Here is a 16,150-nt window from a genome sequence, read left to right on the forward strand (position 1 = left end):
ACCAGTCAAGGACCATAGTCTGAAAAATTATTCATCCATGATCAAGCAATCACAGTGACTTTCTGCAGCCCCGACCAATGTAAAAGCAATCTGGCTGCTTTAACACCAATTAAGTACAGTAAAACTGGCGTTTAAAAACAAAACCCCACGTCAGTAAAGTACTTAGTTGAAACATCAATAACCATAGGTTTGTGGGAAAAGGTTCACAAACAGCCATCTGGCACGTCCTGCCAGATGTTCAGCAAATAAGAACCTAAAAAGTTTCAGCGCAGTTCTCTCAACCGACTCAAGCACGGACGCCCTGATCTGCCATACATATATCATCTAGCATGATGTTGGATCTGTCTACCAAGGATAGACCGCACACAAAGGACACTGGCATGGGGCCTAACTGATGACAATCATACAAAGCACTGGCATAGAGTGCTTTGTGGCATCAATGATGGCAATCATACAAGACTTTCTCTAAATCGCACTTCGTCACAATTGAAAACAGCTGCTACTCAACCATTTAATACATTTCAGCACACAGACACATGCAAGTGCAGTGTGACAGTTCCATAGCAATGGGGTTGAACTTGTCTCTCTCTCCTCCCACCAAAAAAAGAAGACGCCTTGAAGTATTTTGCACCGGACCAGCCCTGAATGCAAGCCCCGCTCTGCAGGACACCAAACTCTCACTCACTCTCAGTGGTGTACCCCCAGACCACGATCCACCTCACCTGCCCCCCCCCCCCCCCCCGAGTCGGCGGGCCCCTCTGCCGGCTGACCTGACAACCTGCTGCTGGATGCGGCGCAGCTGCGGCAGGCTGAAGGCCAGGCGGACGCGGCGCTCGTCCGCCGCCTGGCTCAGCGGGTGGTCCGGGTCGCACAGGCGCAGCAGGCTGAGCGAGCGGCCCGCACTGGTACAGGCCTGCCCGACAGATCCTGTGGTACAGCCTGGGGTCACCACACACTCCCACCGCCAGCTGTCGCACGGCGAGTCATACTCAACGCGGGGCTGAGGATCTTGAGGGATCATCCCCGCTCTCAAACTTCAGTCATACGACATCACACTACCAGCATATTCATAATATTTTTTAATACAAAAATGATCTGAGCCCCCACCTCTGGGAAAAGGACATTCCCAGCGGTGGGTGCACAGACACCCCACCAGCACGACCGAGAAGAACACCTCGCCTCGCAACCGGCGTCACGTCATACCTCGGGTCCCCACCTGGCGTGGGACGGCCGCCCCCCGCCCAGCACGGACCACGCTACAAAAGGGACCGCCAGCATGACGCCGACCACAGCCCTAGAGTCGCTCCTGCCAGAGTCACCTTGAGGAACTGAGGATGGTCGTTATCGGTTGCCGACCACCACGGGCTGGAGGCCGACGTCCAGAACGTCTCATCCCGGCTCTGGTGGGCCTCTGGCACCTCCCGCACGGGGAACTCGTCGTAGGGATCACGGCAGATGCCCTCCATCAGCCAGCCCGTCAGAAACCTGCACACACATGCACAACCGGTGAGCGGATCACGGCGACGCGTGCGGGGCACGCAGCCCACACCGGCAGGTATTTTTCCGCATGCGACGTCACGGGGAAGGCTAGAAATGGTAAGAGGATTACAAATACAAAGTGTACTCTTGAATAACTGCCAAACTTTAGGGCAAAGGTAAACATTATTAACCGGTCAAATAAACAGTATAGCAAGTCCATTTACCTTAAATACGGTGAGACGGTGCTCTGGAAGAGATGCGTAAGCATGGCCCACTCAGTCGGCTCCGAGGCGCCGATCAGGCGCTCGTACAGGTCCGACACCAGTGCCATCTTTTGCGGCATCTCGGCATCGCTAGTCCCGACGCAGAACACGTCGGCCAGCAGTGCCATGAGCCGCACGAAGCGGTTGCACGCGGCGCCACGACTCGGCCAGCGAGTCGGCGCGAACCTCCCAGCAGGGCGCAGCGGTAGCCGCGCAGACACGGCTCCAGAGCGGCCGTGAAACGCGCGCTTGCGTCAGGCCGCCGCCCGCTGGCTGCCGTCAGCGCCGCCACGCGGCGACACCACAGACCGCAGCTTAGCCAAACGCCGCAGCGCGTCGCCAGGGCCTCGGGCGAGGCATCGCTCGGTGCAGAGGCCGGCGGCCGGGCGGAAGGTGCCGCGCGCCGCGTCGAACGGGAAGCTGGCTGTGTCGAGTCCCATCAGCAGGAGACGGAGGTGGGCGAGCAGGGTGGCCAGCGGCACCGGCCGCGCCGGCGCGGGGTGATCCTGGTGCCAGGAGAGCAGCAGCGCACGCAGCGGCGCCACCACCGCCGGTCCGGCCTCGGTCAGGTGCGGCGGACGGCGCTCCATCTGACGGCGGCCCGCGCCGCTCCCAGCAGAGGCGGCCGGCGCTGGGCAGGCGCGCCGCCTCCTCCCAGCCGTCGTCGGCTGGCCGCGGCCGGCGACTGCGGCCGGACCGGGTCGGGCTCCTGAGGGCAAACACACAGACCGTCACAGAATGGGCAGGGGCTGCCGTCAGTCCGACAGAATAATGGATTACAGTGATCTATTGGTGTTTACAGTGATCTCAGTTATCATGATTTTTACCAATGATTGTGGCGATCACGATTTTTACACAATTATTACCAATAATGTGACTTTCATACAATGTGCATCCCCAAACACCAATAATGTGGCTTCTATACAACATACGTCCCCAAAACCCAATAATGTGGTTTCGACACAACATTCGCCCCCAAAACTAACAGGTTTCTTACAGGCACAACAGTCCTATACGCCAAACGTCTGCTAATAGACATGCGTCTGGCATGGCGCCATGGTGCAACACTGCCGCGCCCACCGACGGCAGCTGCCGCGGCTGACCTGACGGCGCGCGGGTGACGTGTGCGGCTCCGGGCCGGCCAGCGCCGCGGGACCGCAGCGTTTCCGGCGCGAACGGCACCCGGCTGGGGTCGGAGGGCAGCGGCGGCAGGCGCAGCCGCTCCCCGGCGGCCGCCGTGCTGCGGCTCTGCACCAGCGCCCCCAGCGGACTGCCGACCAGAGTGGATCAGCCGGGGACTGCAGGGAAACGCGACTGGTGATGGGTATCATGTGGGAACCTTCTGATGTGAGAAACGACCTCACGCACTCACGAAGGGGTAAATGCCAGGGCAACACACATTCGTCCAAATATCTTGTAGCGAAATATCTTTAAATCCAATCAGTTATTAATTATTGTTACTGTGACAGGACCGAATACCGACAAGCTCAACATACACACGTGCGCATCGGTAACGAAACGCCAATAGAACACAATGCCCGAGATATTTATTCTAACGCAAGTACCGGAGACCCACATATATATACGTGACGGTGACAAACAAAAACAAAAGAAGACCAAACTACTCCTAGCCTGCAGCACCACTCCAACGCATGACGATGACATCCTGCTAACAGGCCTGCACACTACACACAGGCTTCCAACCAGACAAACGGTCCGTGCCCAGACAGCGTCAACCCCCCACTGACCCGCCGGGCTGAGACTGTGTCGGCGCGCCCAGCAGGCCGAGCCCCTCGCCGGGCGGCCGGTCGAACAGGCCCGGCGGCGGCGCGTCGCCGGCCGGCAGCCGCGGGTCGGCGCAGAACACTCCGGCCGGGAACTGCATGTAGAGCCGCGACTCCTCCGGCACCATGTACTCGGTGCTGTACTCGGGCGGCTCGCCGCTGGCCCACAGCGTCTGGGGACAGCGAGGCCGTCAGAGACGAGGCATGCGCCGGTGCACTGACCCGGACACCAGACGGCGGGGACCGGTACACAAGACCACCGTGTGGCGGGCGACATATCGATGCCGTGACACTCAGCGCACGTTGCCTGCGTGCAGCACCACAGTGAGAATGCATTGCGGTCGGCATGCATCCTGCGCAAATAGCTGCTTTCCGACGATGATCTCAAAGTCGACTGTCCCACCAGAAATCAAGTCCTTAACGATATAAAATGTTAATGCATTCATCCTCAATCGAATAAAGGGGCGTTTTACCTACGCTGATGTGTTATCTTCATTTCACCAGCCAAACGAATAGGGAAAGCATAGTATTACCCGTGAAAGTGAGTACAGCACATCGCCTCGCTGCATGTGCGAGGCTGGACAGCCTCTGTCGACGGGGGGCGGAGCTCCTCACCCTGGGGCACAGCCGGGAGCCGAAGTGTCCGACGGCCGGCGGCGGCGGCGGCCGGCCCAGCCGCCGGTCCGCCAGCTCCAAGAGCAGGCGCAGCGCGGCCGCGCACCTCGGCCGGAGGGTCCGGCCCCAGCGCCTGCAGCAGGGCGCGCAGCCGGCCTGCTGGCTCCAGCCGCCCGGCGCCGGCCAGCACGAACCAAGCGGCGTGCAGCCGCGACAGCTCCGATATCTCACCCGACCGGTCTGGGGACGGGTCACAGGTCAGGAGACTAGACAGCAGCGACAGCTCCGATATCTCACCCGACTGGTCTGGAAACGGGTCACAGGTCGGGAGACTAGACAACTGTGACAGCTGCAATATCTCACCAAACTGGTCTGGGGATGGGTCACAAGTCAGGAGACAACTGTGACAGCTGCGATATCTCACCAGACTGGTCTGGGGACGGGTCACAGGTCAGAGGGCCAGACAGCAGTGACAGCTCTGATATCTCACCAGACTGGTCTGGGCACATGTCACAGGTCAGGAGACTAGACAACTGTGACAGCTCTGATATCTCACTCAACCAGTCTCGACACAGACCATTATTGTTGCACACTTGACACATCAGAATTCAATCCTGGGATGACATACTAGTGCACAATGACAACTGCCTGGGCCAGATATGACATTGCCAGTACCATGCCTATATGAATTACAAACACTTTTATTACCTTTGATAAAAATAAGATCAGCAGGAACTTGCGCAGAAGCACTTCTTAGAAATATTAGTGTGGGAGTATCACAAAAAGAGACACCAGTACAAACAGCCAGTCTCTCAAATCAGGTTTGGATCAGACTAGAGCACTACAGTACAAGGATAAAGGATTGAATAAGACCTATTTAAGATCACCTCCTTGCCTCAGTCCAATGAAGCATGGCACCAAACAATAAAAACAAGCATCAACACAAAATCCAGCACCCTGTGAGTGAGTCCCTGGTGTACAGGAGCATGTAAAATGGTTTTTTCAGAGGTTAGTATTAGTATAAAATATTTAGAAAATTCGATGACTCCAAGAAAACATCCAACACAGTTTTAAGTCATCTGGCTCGTGAGGACGCAAAATGCAGACCATCTTCATGATGTGCACCTCACCACATGAACAAGCTGCAGCATCTCACCATGATCAATGTATGCAGGAAACAGTATGTTTTTCAGAGCATTTGCTCTGATCCTCTTCAGCTGGTTGTTGGTAATGGCAGTTGGGCTTCCCAGGCTGACGGTTGATGTCAGTCGGCAGCACAGCCATGTGATCTGACCCAGGAAATCGTGTTCCTGGTCCATATGCATGTTCTGGGTGTCAAAAACAGACCATTAACAAGCAGGATTTGCATCAATAATTTTTGACACTGTTATAAATAAAGATATCCCAGCCTTATATGGTCAGTTATGCAAGGCAAAAACAAACCAAAAATGCCACACTTGCATGGGCATCAATGAACAGCATGGTAGCCATATAGGTAGCATGGTCTAGAACAGTGGCTGATGGTACCATACTACCCAACTACCCAAGTATAGTACTCAAGTTTGGTACCCCAAATACCCAAGTACAGGTATCCAGGTTTCCCCCACCTCATTCAGCTGCAGCAGAATACACAGACCTGGACAGAATGCCAGAACTGCAATCAAAACCAGATCGCATGTGTACACAGTATACACCCTGCCTTAAACAACATGTCCATTAGTGCATGTTGAATGGTGAAAAGATCAGTCTAAATGCCTTCCAGTGAAAAGGGCTGGTAATAAAGCTGTGTTGAAATGCAGCAGAATGCTGAAAAGTCATCAGCAAAGGATCATGTGATACTGCCAGTTGATGCAGATCACAGAGTTGTAACTGAGCATCAGACACAGTAGCAAATAGCCACAGCAGGGACATAAGCAAATAGCCACAGCAGGGACATAAGCAAATAGCCACAGCAGGGACATAAGCAAATAGCCACAGCAGGGACATAAGCAAATAGCCACAGCAGGGACATAAGCAAATGACGCAGACACACTTAAACACCCACTGCAAAGAAGGAAAGCCCCTCACTGTGCTTTGAACAGTCCAAGAACATCCCTGAAATTTCACTCCGCTAGCATAGGTCTGCATATGCAAGGGCCCTTGCATCAGGAATGATCCAACTTATTTTTAGTCTAAGGGTAGGATGCTGCCAAGCCCTGTCAGTCTGTGGTCATTAGTGTTGGATATTGGTATTGTGTGATATAAGCTAATAGTATTGTATCAGCAGTCTCATTGTAGCTGTTTTCAGCAACTCCCACTACCACTGGAAGACAAGTGATGAAGCAGGTGCAAGAGAGCCATAACATGTAGAGATGGGAACATAGGAACTAGAGTAGGACCAGTCTGCTAAAAATACATGTTAGGCTAAAAATATCAGGCAGAGCATTAACACTGACATCTCTGCAACAATTTTAGTGCATGTACATCATAAATTTGGGCTCTCAGGGTTTGGCACATAGTCACCATCAATGTTTGTGCATAGAGTGCCATATTTTAAAGTTGTTTAAAAGACTGCACATGTAATTTCACACAAAGATACTCTGCTTTCAAGCAAAAATATTTTGAAAACTCAGAACATTTAGAGAAAGTCTGAGGTTGATGCAGCAAAACATGGTGTCCAGAGCAGTCATATGGATATCCTGCTGTTGGATACATTTTCTACAAACTGAATAAGGGGTCCAGAGGCCGGACTGCAGAAATACATCTTAGGCTTACCATACTACAGATGAGGAATGCAGCAGCACCACAGCAACAATTTAGCACACCTATATATCACAAACTTAAGTGCTTAGGAGGTCAGAACCAATTTAATGTAATTTTTCAACACCAATTGCAAAGGTTACTGAGCCCACTAACAAGGGAATTATGATGTGAAGGTAATTTCATGCCAAATGATGCAAACTTTTTCAAATTAAGCTGAAAATGTAGCCCAATCTGGCCTGGCCTGAATTGCAGGTAATTTTTTACTTTGGTACCTGTATGGCCGACGGAGGGAAGAACTACGCTAGCTGCAGGGTTTCGAGTATTGTCGTGCGGGGGAAAAGCTGTGAGGCATCAGCTGACATTGTGACGTCACTGAAAATGGTTTTGCATCGATCGGGATCGGGGTTCTTTCGGGCCGACTGAAGGCCATAAGGCTTTTGCTTGTGATATGATGTCACTGGTATTCGGCTGGGTATGTGGCGTCACTGGTCGTGAGTTTTGTAAGGCTCATTTGGGTCCACTGAATGCCATAATGCATCAGCTGGCCATGTGTCGTCACTGGTATTCGATTAAACATCAGGCGCGACCGGCCTCGTTCCATCTTTACTTTTCGTACCTGTCTGCTGCAAGCATTTGCGTGCCGCATAAAGGTTTGACCGAATCACCTGAATGTGTGACGTCCCTAATCATCACTTCATACGAGTGCACTTAGGCCCCACGACCACGGTGTGTCATGGTCCGCGAAGTATCACCGGATAGCGTGACGTCACTGGTATTCGAATAAATACTGGGCCGTGCCTCATTTTTACCTTTGTACCTGTCTGCTGCAAGCATTGGCGTGCTGGATGAAAGCTGCCGGACCACCTGAGTGTGTTACGTCACTGGTCATGAGTTCCACCGGTGCTTTTCGGCCAACTGAAGACCACAAGGTGTCAGCTAACGACGTCACTGCTATACGTCTGATTGTAAGACGTCAATGGTCGTGGGTTTCCACGGGCCCTTTAGGACCGACGAAATGCCGTAAGGCATCAGCTGGCGATATGACGTCACTGGTATTTGGCCGAACATCAGGCAACAGGTCATGCTCCATTTATACCTTTCGTACATGTCTGCTGCAAGTATTGGCGGATTTTTTTGGCGGCCAACTGAAGACCATAAAGCATCAGCTAACGATGTGACGTCACTGGCATTCGACTGTGCGTGTCGCTGGTCATGAGATTTTACGGCCTCTTTTGGGCCGACGAAAGGTCATACGGCACTGACTGACGATGTGACGTCACTGGTATTCGAATGAACTTCGGGCGCGACAGGCCATGCTCCACCTTTATCTTTGGTACCTGTCCATTGCAAGCATTGCCGTGGAAGGCTCTGCCAAATTACCTGAGTGTGTACGTCACTGACCATTAATTTGTATACTCTTTTGAACCTACTATAGGCCACAAGGCATCAGCTGACGATATGATGTCACTGGGTTTCGACTAGACATCATGCGCAACAGGCCATGCTCTATCTAAGCCATGTTTCGTCTGTACCTTTCGCACCTATCTACTGCAAGTATTCGCGCGACACATAGGGGCTCTGCCGAATTACCTGAGCGTGTGGTGTAACTAGTTATGAGTTTACGCGGGTTTACTCTGGCTGACCGAAGGACATCATGCATCAGCTGACGATATGACGTCACTGGTATTCGACTAAACTCCAGGCGCGACAGGCCATGTTCCATCTTTACCTTTCGTACCTGTCTCTTGGAAGTATTGGCGTGCTGAATGAGGGCTCTGTCGAGTCTCCTGAGTAAGTAACGTCACTGGTCAAGAGCTTTTTACGGGACCTTTTGTACCCCCAAACGGTATAATGCATCAGCTGACGATATGACGTCACTGGTGTCCGACTTAACATCAGGCGCAACAGGCCATGTTCTATCTTTACCTTTCGTACCCGTCTATTACAAGTATTGACGTGCTGAATGAAGGCTCTGTCGAGTCTCCTGGGTGTGTAACGTTACTGGTCATGAGTTTTTTTCTGGCTCCTTGTAACCCTCCATAGGGGAAAATGCATCAGTTGACGACATGATGTCAATGGTGTTCGACTTAACATGAGGCGTAACAGGTCATGTTCCATCTTTGCCTTTCGTACCTGTAAAGTTTTGGTGCGTTAAATGATGGCTCTGCCGAGTCACCTGAGTGTGCGACGTCACTGGTCATGAATTTTTACCAACTATTTTTGGCTGAGCGAAAGCCGTAAGGCATCAGCTAACGAAATGACGTCACTGGTAATCCACTGAGTGTGTGACGTCACTGGTCATGAGTTTTTACGGGCCTTTTTTGGCCGAGTTCAGGCCATTAGGCATCAGATAACGTTATGGCGTCACTTGTATTCGAATTAACATCAGTTGCAATAAGCCATGTTTCATCTTTACCTTTCGCACCTGCCTACTGCAAGTATTCGTGCGCTACAAAAAGGCTCTGTCAATTCGCCTGAGCGTGTGGCGTAACTGGTCATGAGTTTGTGCAGGTTTACTCGGGCTGACTGAAGGACATCAAGCATCAGCTGACGATATGACGTCACTGGTAATCGACTAAACTCCAGACGAATCATCTGAGTGGGTGACGTCGCTGGTCATGAGTTTATACGGATTCACTTGGGCCGCCCAAGGCCACAAAGCAACACCTCCCGTGAAGCATCACAGGATGATATGTCGTCACTGTTATTCGACTTAACATCAGGTCCAACGTGCCACGTACTTTCTTTACCTTTCGTACCTGTCTATTAAAGGTATTAACGTGCTGAATGAAGGCTCCGTCGAATCTCCTGAATGTGTGACGTCACTGGTCACGAGTTTTTTACGGGCTCTTTTGAACCCATTATAGGTTATAATGCATCAGCTGACGACATGACGTTACTGGTGCTCAACTAAACATCAGGCGCAACGGGTCATGTTCCATATTTGCCTTTCGTACCTGGCTGCTGCAAATATTCGCGTGCTATATGAAGGCTCCGCCGAATCACCTGAGTGTGTGACGTCACTGATAATCAGTTGGTAGGAGGTCACTTGGCCACCTATGGCTACGAAATTCCGCAGCAGAGGTGGGAGATGCACCATAGTTAAGCACACTAATTTTATTGTGCGCACCATTAAGTAACAACTTCAAACCGCAACGGGCTGTTTCAACGACTAAAATTTTGAACAAACGTAAACACAAAACAAAGGTGATCCCAGCCCACAAACCGACGTATATGCAAAGCTATTCCGCCCGACATCACAGGATGCGCCCCTGAGCAGCTACGGTCCGGAATGCCCTGATGGCTAAATAATAATCAAGCGCGCCACCTAGCGGCCATAAGTCTGGGCCACAGCCCGAATATCAGTGACGTCATAAGGTCAGGTGATGCTTGATGTCCTTCAGTCAGCCCGAGTAAGCCCGCGTAAACTCATGACCAGTTACACCACATGCTCAGGTGATTCGGCAGAGCCTTTATGTAGCGCGCGAATACTTGCAGTATAGAGGTGCGAAAGGCAAAGATGGAACATGGCCTGTTGCGCCTGAGATTAAGTCAAATACCAGTGATGTCATATCGTCAACTGATGTCTTGTACCCTATAGGTACAAAAAAGCAGCCCGTAAAGAACTCATGACCAGTGACATTACACACCCAGGAGATTTCACAGAGCTCAACTAAGCATGTCAATGCTTACAATAGACAGGTACGAAAGGTAAAGACGAACATGGCCTGTCGCGCCTGGTGTTAAGTTAAATACCAGTGACGTCACATCGCCAGATGATGCTTGATGTCCTTCAGTCAGCCCGAGTAAACCCGCGTAAACTCATAACCAGTCACACCACACGCTCAGGTGATTGGGCAGAGCCTTTATGTGTCGCGCGAATACTTGCAGTAGATAGGTGCGGAAGGTAAAGATGAAACATGACATATTGTATCTGATGCTTAATTGAATACCAGTGACGTCATATCGTTACCTGATGCCTAATGGCCTTAAGTCGGCCCAAAAAGGCCCGGGAAAACTCATGACCAATGGCGTCACACACTTAGTGGATTACCAGTGACAACATATCGTTAGATGATGCCTTATGGCTTTCACTCGGCCAACAATAGCCTGTAAAAACTCATGACGACGCACTCAGTTGATTCGGCAGAGCCATCATTAGGCTCGCCAATACTTTAACAGGTGCGAAAGGCAAAGATGGAAGATGACATGTTTTGCCTGATGTTAAGTCGAGCACCAGTGACATCATATCGTCAGCTGAAGCATTATACCATATAGGGGGTTGAAAAGAGCCCGTAAGAACTCTAACCAATGACATGATATAACACGCGAATGCTTGCAGTAGACAGGTACGAAAGGTAAAGATGGAACATGGCCTGTTACGCTTGATGTTGAGTCGAATACCAGTGACGTCATATCATCCCGCGATGCTTCACAGGATATGATGCTTTGTTGCATTGGGCTGCCCACGTGAACCTGTATAAACTCATGACTAGTGACGTCACGCACTCAGATGGTTCAGCATCACCTTCATACAGCACGCGAATGCTTGCAGTAAACAGGTACGAAAGGCAAAGATAGAGCATGGCCTGTTGCGCATGACATCTAGACGAAAACCGGTGACGTCATATGGTCAGCTGATGTGGTATGGCTTGCAGTGGGTTCAAAACAGTCTATACAAATTAATGGTTAGTGACGTTACACACTCAGGCAATTCGGCAGAGCCTTCCTTCAGCATTCAAATGCTTGCAATGGACAGGTACCAAAGGTAAAGATGGAGCATGGCCTGTCCCGCCTGAATTTTATTCGGATACCAGTGACGTCACATCTTCAGTTAATGTCGTATGACCTTTCGTCGGCCCAAAAGAGGCCGTAAAATCTGATCACAAGTGACATCACACACAGTCGAATGCCAGTGACGTCACATCATTAGGGTATGCTTTACGGCTCTCAGTTGGCCCCCAAAGATCCATAAAAATGCATGACCAGTGACGTCACACACCCACGTGATTTGGTAGCTTTTATTCATCACGCCAGTGCTTACAGTAGACAGGTACGAAGGTTAAAAATGAAGCATGACCTGTTGCGACCAATATTTGGTCGAAAATCAGTGATGTCACGATACCCGGTGATATTTCACGGAACATGATACACCGCGGCCGTAGGGCCTAAGTGCACTCGTATCAAGTGATGATTAGTGACGTCACACATTCAGGTGATTCGGTCAAGCTTTTATTCGGCACGCAAATTCTTGCAGCAGACAGGTACGAAAGGTAAAGATGGAATAAGGCCTGTTGCGCCTGATGTTTCATTGAATACCAGCGACGACATATCGTCAGGTGATGCTTTACGGCATTCGTTGCACCCAAAAGAGCCCTAAAGCATCACAACCAGTGACGTCACATATCCAGTCGAATACCAGTGACATCATATCGCTAGCAAATGCCTTGTAGCCTTCAGTCGGCCCAAAAGAACCCCGATGGATGCAAACCCATTTTCAGTGACGTCACCACGTCGGCTGATACCTAACAGCATTTCTCCATCACGGCAGTACAGGAACCCTGCAGCCAGCGTAGCTCTCTCCCCACCGTCGGCAATACAGGTACCCAAGTAAAAAAAAGCCGAATTGCATACATAATCACAAGGTTCAACACACCAATGTCAGAGAGGCATCTGGAAAAGGGGACAGCTTTTTGCAATGACCCAGACAGGCTGAGGCCCGAACCTTTTGAAAATTAATGATCAGTCTAAAAAGCACTGACAGGCGATAAACATCGACTGTCAAAGCCCCAGCCTGGGAGAACTTGCACTGCCCCAAGGTGGTAAGCATGGAGGGTACACACATGTAACAGCACAGGTGGGAAAAGATTCAGTTTGGTAGATGCCACCTGTAATTTGCTTTGAGAATGCCAACAGGACCAAAATGATCAAACACTTCGGTGGTAATGCCTACAGGGGAATGCACACGGAGCAAACAGCATGACAGCAGTTCGGTTCTTACATTCCTATCGTTCACTAGATGTCAATTACACCGATTCTTCCTTATTTCAAACCCATTTGGCCATTTGGGGACATGACGGCGGGCGGTGGTCCAAGGAAACACGAATCGAAATACACCCCCTTGCGGCGCGAGTTTTATCACCTATGCTGGCATATACAATGCAAAAAAAGTTTATCTACTTTTTGAAGGGAATTCGACAGCGTAGTCCAAGGGTCGTGTTCGTAAAATCTTGTAGCAATTTCCCCTTGCACACCTCGGCAACACGCATGGGAAATATGACATCGAGAATTAGGTCAATAATATCTCGGAGTTTGAAGATTCAAATGACGACAAGGTCAGCCAAAGCAGGATTTTTTCTGCGGCTACTTTCATGAGCCGTATTTCCAACTATACTACCATATAATGTAGCGTATAGACATTTCCGACGCAGACAGGACGAAACGTAATGCGCCAAAGTATAACTACATAGGTTTCCCCCACATATTCCTTCGCTGCACGTGCGTGTTTTTATTAGTTGAGGACGTCAGTGCGAATCGCATTGTGGGAATATTGTGGCCGCGGTGATTTATGTTTTTGCACATAGGTTGCACGTTTTTGGGGGTGATTCAAGTGTATCAGTTATATTTTTCAACCAAATCCACTTTCACAGTATATGAATACAATTTGGAAAGTATCATTGCATGCGAATCACTCTTGTTGGTGTTTGTGATCTCCAGTGACAGGTTTCTGGTGAGATTGCTGCCTTTGGGTACGTTTCTGTTGCTGTTTTTATGGTTTGCATGGAAACAATGTTGAAAGGGTGTAGGAACCCGGGGTAGGGTGGTTAAAGTATCCTTCAGTCTCCAGTATTTATTGTGAGTCACCTGTTTAAACTGTAAGGCTTTAGTTATAACTTCAATTCCTTGTGTAAAAAAGAATATGGGAGAAAGAATAACAAATTTACTGGTTTATTTGTTGTTTGTTTGTCAGGTGTATAATTCAATCAAGTTGTCAGGTCTGTAAGTCAATTAATTCTCACACTGACTGGATGTGGCTTGTCCATGCATTATTTCATCTTCATGTCCTTGAAACTCATGCTGTTTATAAGAAAATAGTGGAAAAGTGACACTAATGACTTTTATGTCCAGCCTTGGCACATATTGCTGCATACCTGGCTGGTGAAAGATATTGTAAAGAGGTTAAACAGTATTTGTGTGGCCATTGAAGGAAATTTGGCAATAATTTTTCTGGTATGTTACATGCTCTGTTTTTTGTTTGTTTGTTTCCTGTTATGTTGTGATTTATTGACTTGGGTATTATTTTTAGAGTAACAGAAAAAGGACAACTTTTGTTTGCAAATTTGCATTGCCCTGTTTTTCTGTGGCAATATTGTCTACACACAGCTAACATAAACCTGTGCAAATCTATGGCATTCCTCTTATCATGGCTTAACTGTAAGAAATGGCTTATGATGAATGTGTGTCATTTGGTATCCAGAACATTGATCACTTATTCTCTTTACAGATCTGAAAAACATAAAGTGTAATCGAACAAAAAATGAGCTCCCAAAAAGGTAATGCTAAGAGAACCAGAGCCCAAAAAACACAAAAATGTCGCCGTTTTTAATAACAGCATGCACGACACATCAAGGAGAACCAAGATGCTGAACAGCATGGAAGTTCACGGCGTGTGTCAACGATGCAAGGACGTGATCGATTGGAAGATCAAGTACAAAAAGTATAAGCCCCTCACAGCACCAAAAACGTGCAACAAATGTCACGAGAAGTCGATCACGGCGGCATACCGGACTATCTGCAAAAAGTGCGCTTCGTCCCTGAGAGTGTGCGAGAAATGCGGAGAGTCCAAGGAGGTGGTTCAGAAGACGGTGGTTGTAACTCCCAGGAGGCAAATGAAGCAAGAACGCAGAATTCGAGAAAGAGCTCAAAAGCCTGCCGGAGCGCAAAAGAAGAACTCTGATGCGTTACATGGCGAAGACGAGGGGCAACCCAGAAAAGCGATCCGACAAGATTTGGTTGCCGATATGAGGGCAAAAATTGACCGTGCGAAGGAAGGGGTGGATGATGGTTTGTCGGACGAATTCGATGACTTAAGCGTGGGAACAGCGAGTGAGAGCAGCGATAATGATGGTGATGAATGAATCTGTTTTACTTGTGACCGAAATGTTGTTGTTTTTTGTTGGTCGCTGATTCTGAAGTTCCCTGGGGACAGACATGTATGAATTATACACATACAGAAGGGCAGGTCGGATGCACACAAGTCCATTTTCAAACGAAAAGCCGGTAGTTAAAATATGCCTTTTACTCTCGCGCACTACTGTATGTGCTATTGAGCAATACACAGACTCGCTCATTGTCTGAAGCGCACAATTTTGACCTCTATATTCGTACCGTTGTGACCCGTTAATTTTGTTTATTTACGTGCGCTCAATCGCAAGATGCACCGGAAAATGTGAATGCATCACATTGTAGCCCCATGTTGCGGTGTAGGTGATTACGCATTCCCCCTCCCCGACCTGGTGTGGTATGTCAGCGGTCGCTTACCCGGTTACCTGGGACGGACTGTTCTGGCCGCTGGGCATGTTTGATGTCGGTCGGCAACCGGGGCTCGCCCGCACCTTCGGCGCATGGGTATAATTTTTTTGGAGGCTGCTATAAGTCAGCAAGTCCAAGCTCCCCCGGCTGCTGTATTTGGTAATGCGCTGTCAGTGGGTGTGATAAGAGGAGTTAGCAGTCGAGCAATGTACTGCGGTGCCCGTTGGAAGCCCCCTGAAAATGCTGTTTAATGCGCACAGAAATGATATCCTCTGGTCTGGCACTCTGCGCGCGCTTATAAGCATTTTGATATGGCAGATGCATTTTATCCACACCGCTACGGGCGTCTGCCCCCATTCAGTTATACGCTATGTGGCAGAAATGCCAAGAAAACGGATGTTTTTTCGGCCGAGTACAAGATAACGGTGCCAGTTGATAGCCCGCTCACAGTGGCATTACATGCGGAAGGTGGCATCCTGTACGCACGATTGTACATAATTTTAAAAGGCTGCCATGGTTTAGGAAATACACTGTTCGGCCGCTCGCATTCGATGTTGCGTTGTTACGAGTCATAGTAATAGAATGTGTGCGTCCGGCCGTGCGCACCGATACGGTGTCAGTTGATAGACCACCCACAATGCTATCAGACGTGCGTGGCTGTGCCCCCTGCTCCCTGCCTACGATTATCTGTAGTTGGTTTGTTTGTTTTTTAATGGCTGCCGCTCTTTTGCAGCC

At 49.7% G+C, this 16,150-nt stretch overlaps 1 long non-coding RNA gene across 1 annotated transcript; it reads right to left on the reverse strand.

Moving 5' to 3' along the window:
* Positions 1–4,301: 4,301 nt before the first annotated feature.
* Positions 4,302–12,974, reverse strand: LOC119105408 (uncharacterized). Its single transcript, XR_005095050.1, has 3 exons — positions 12,885–12,974; positions 5,298–5,469; positions 4,302–4,381 (listed from the first exon to the last, which is right to left on the reverse strand). It is a non-coding gene; the product is annotated as an uncharacterized LOC119105408 (long non-coding RNA).
* Positions 12,975–16,150: the final 3,176 nt, after the last annotated feature.

Source organism: Pollicipes pollicipes, unplaced genomic scaffold, assembly GCF_011947565.3.
Source record: "Pollicipes pollicipes isolate AB1234 unplaced genomic scaffold, Ppol_2.1 Scaffold_2555;HRSCAF=2994_pilon_pilon_pilon, whole genome shotgun sequence".
NCBI lineage: Eukaryota > Metazoa > Arthropoda > Thecostraca > Pollicipedomorpha > Pollicipedidae > Pollicipes > Pollicipes pollicipes.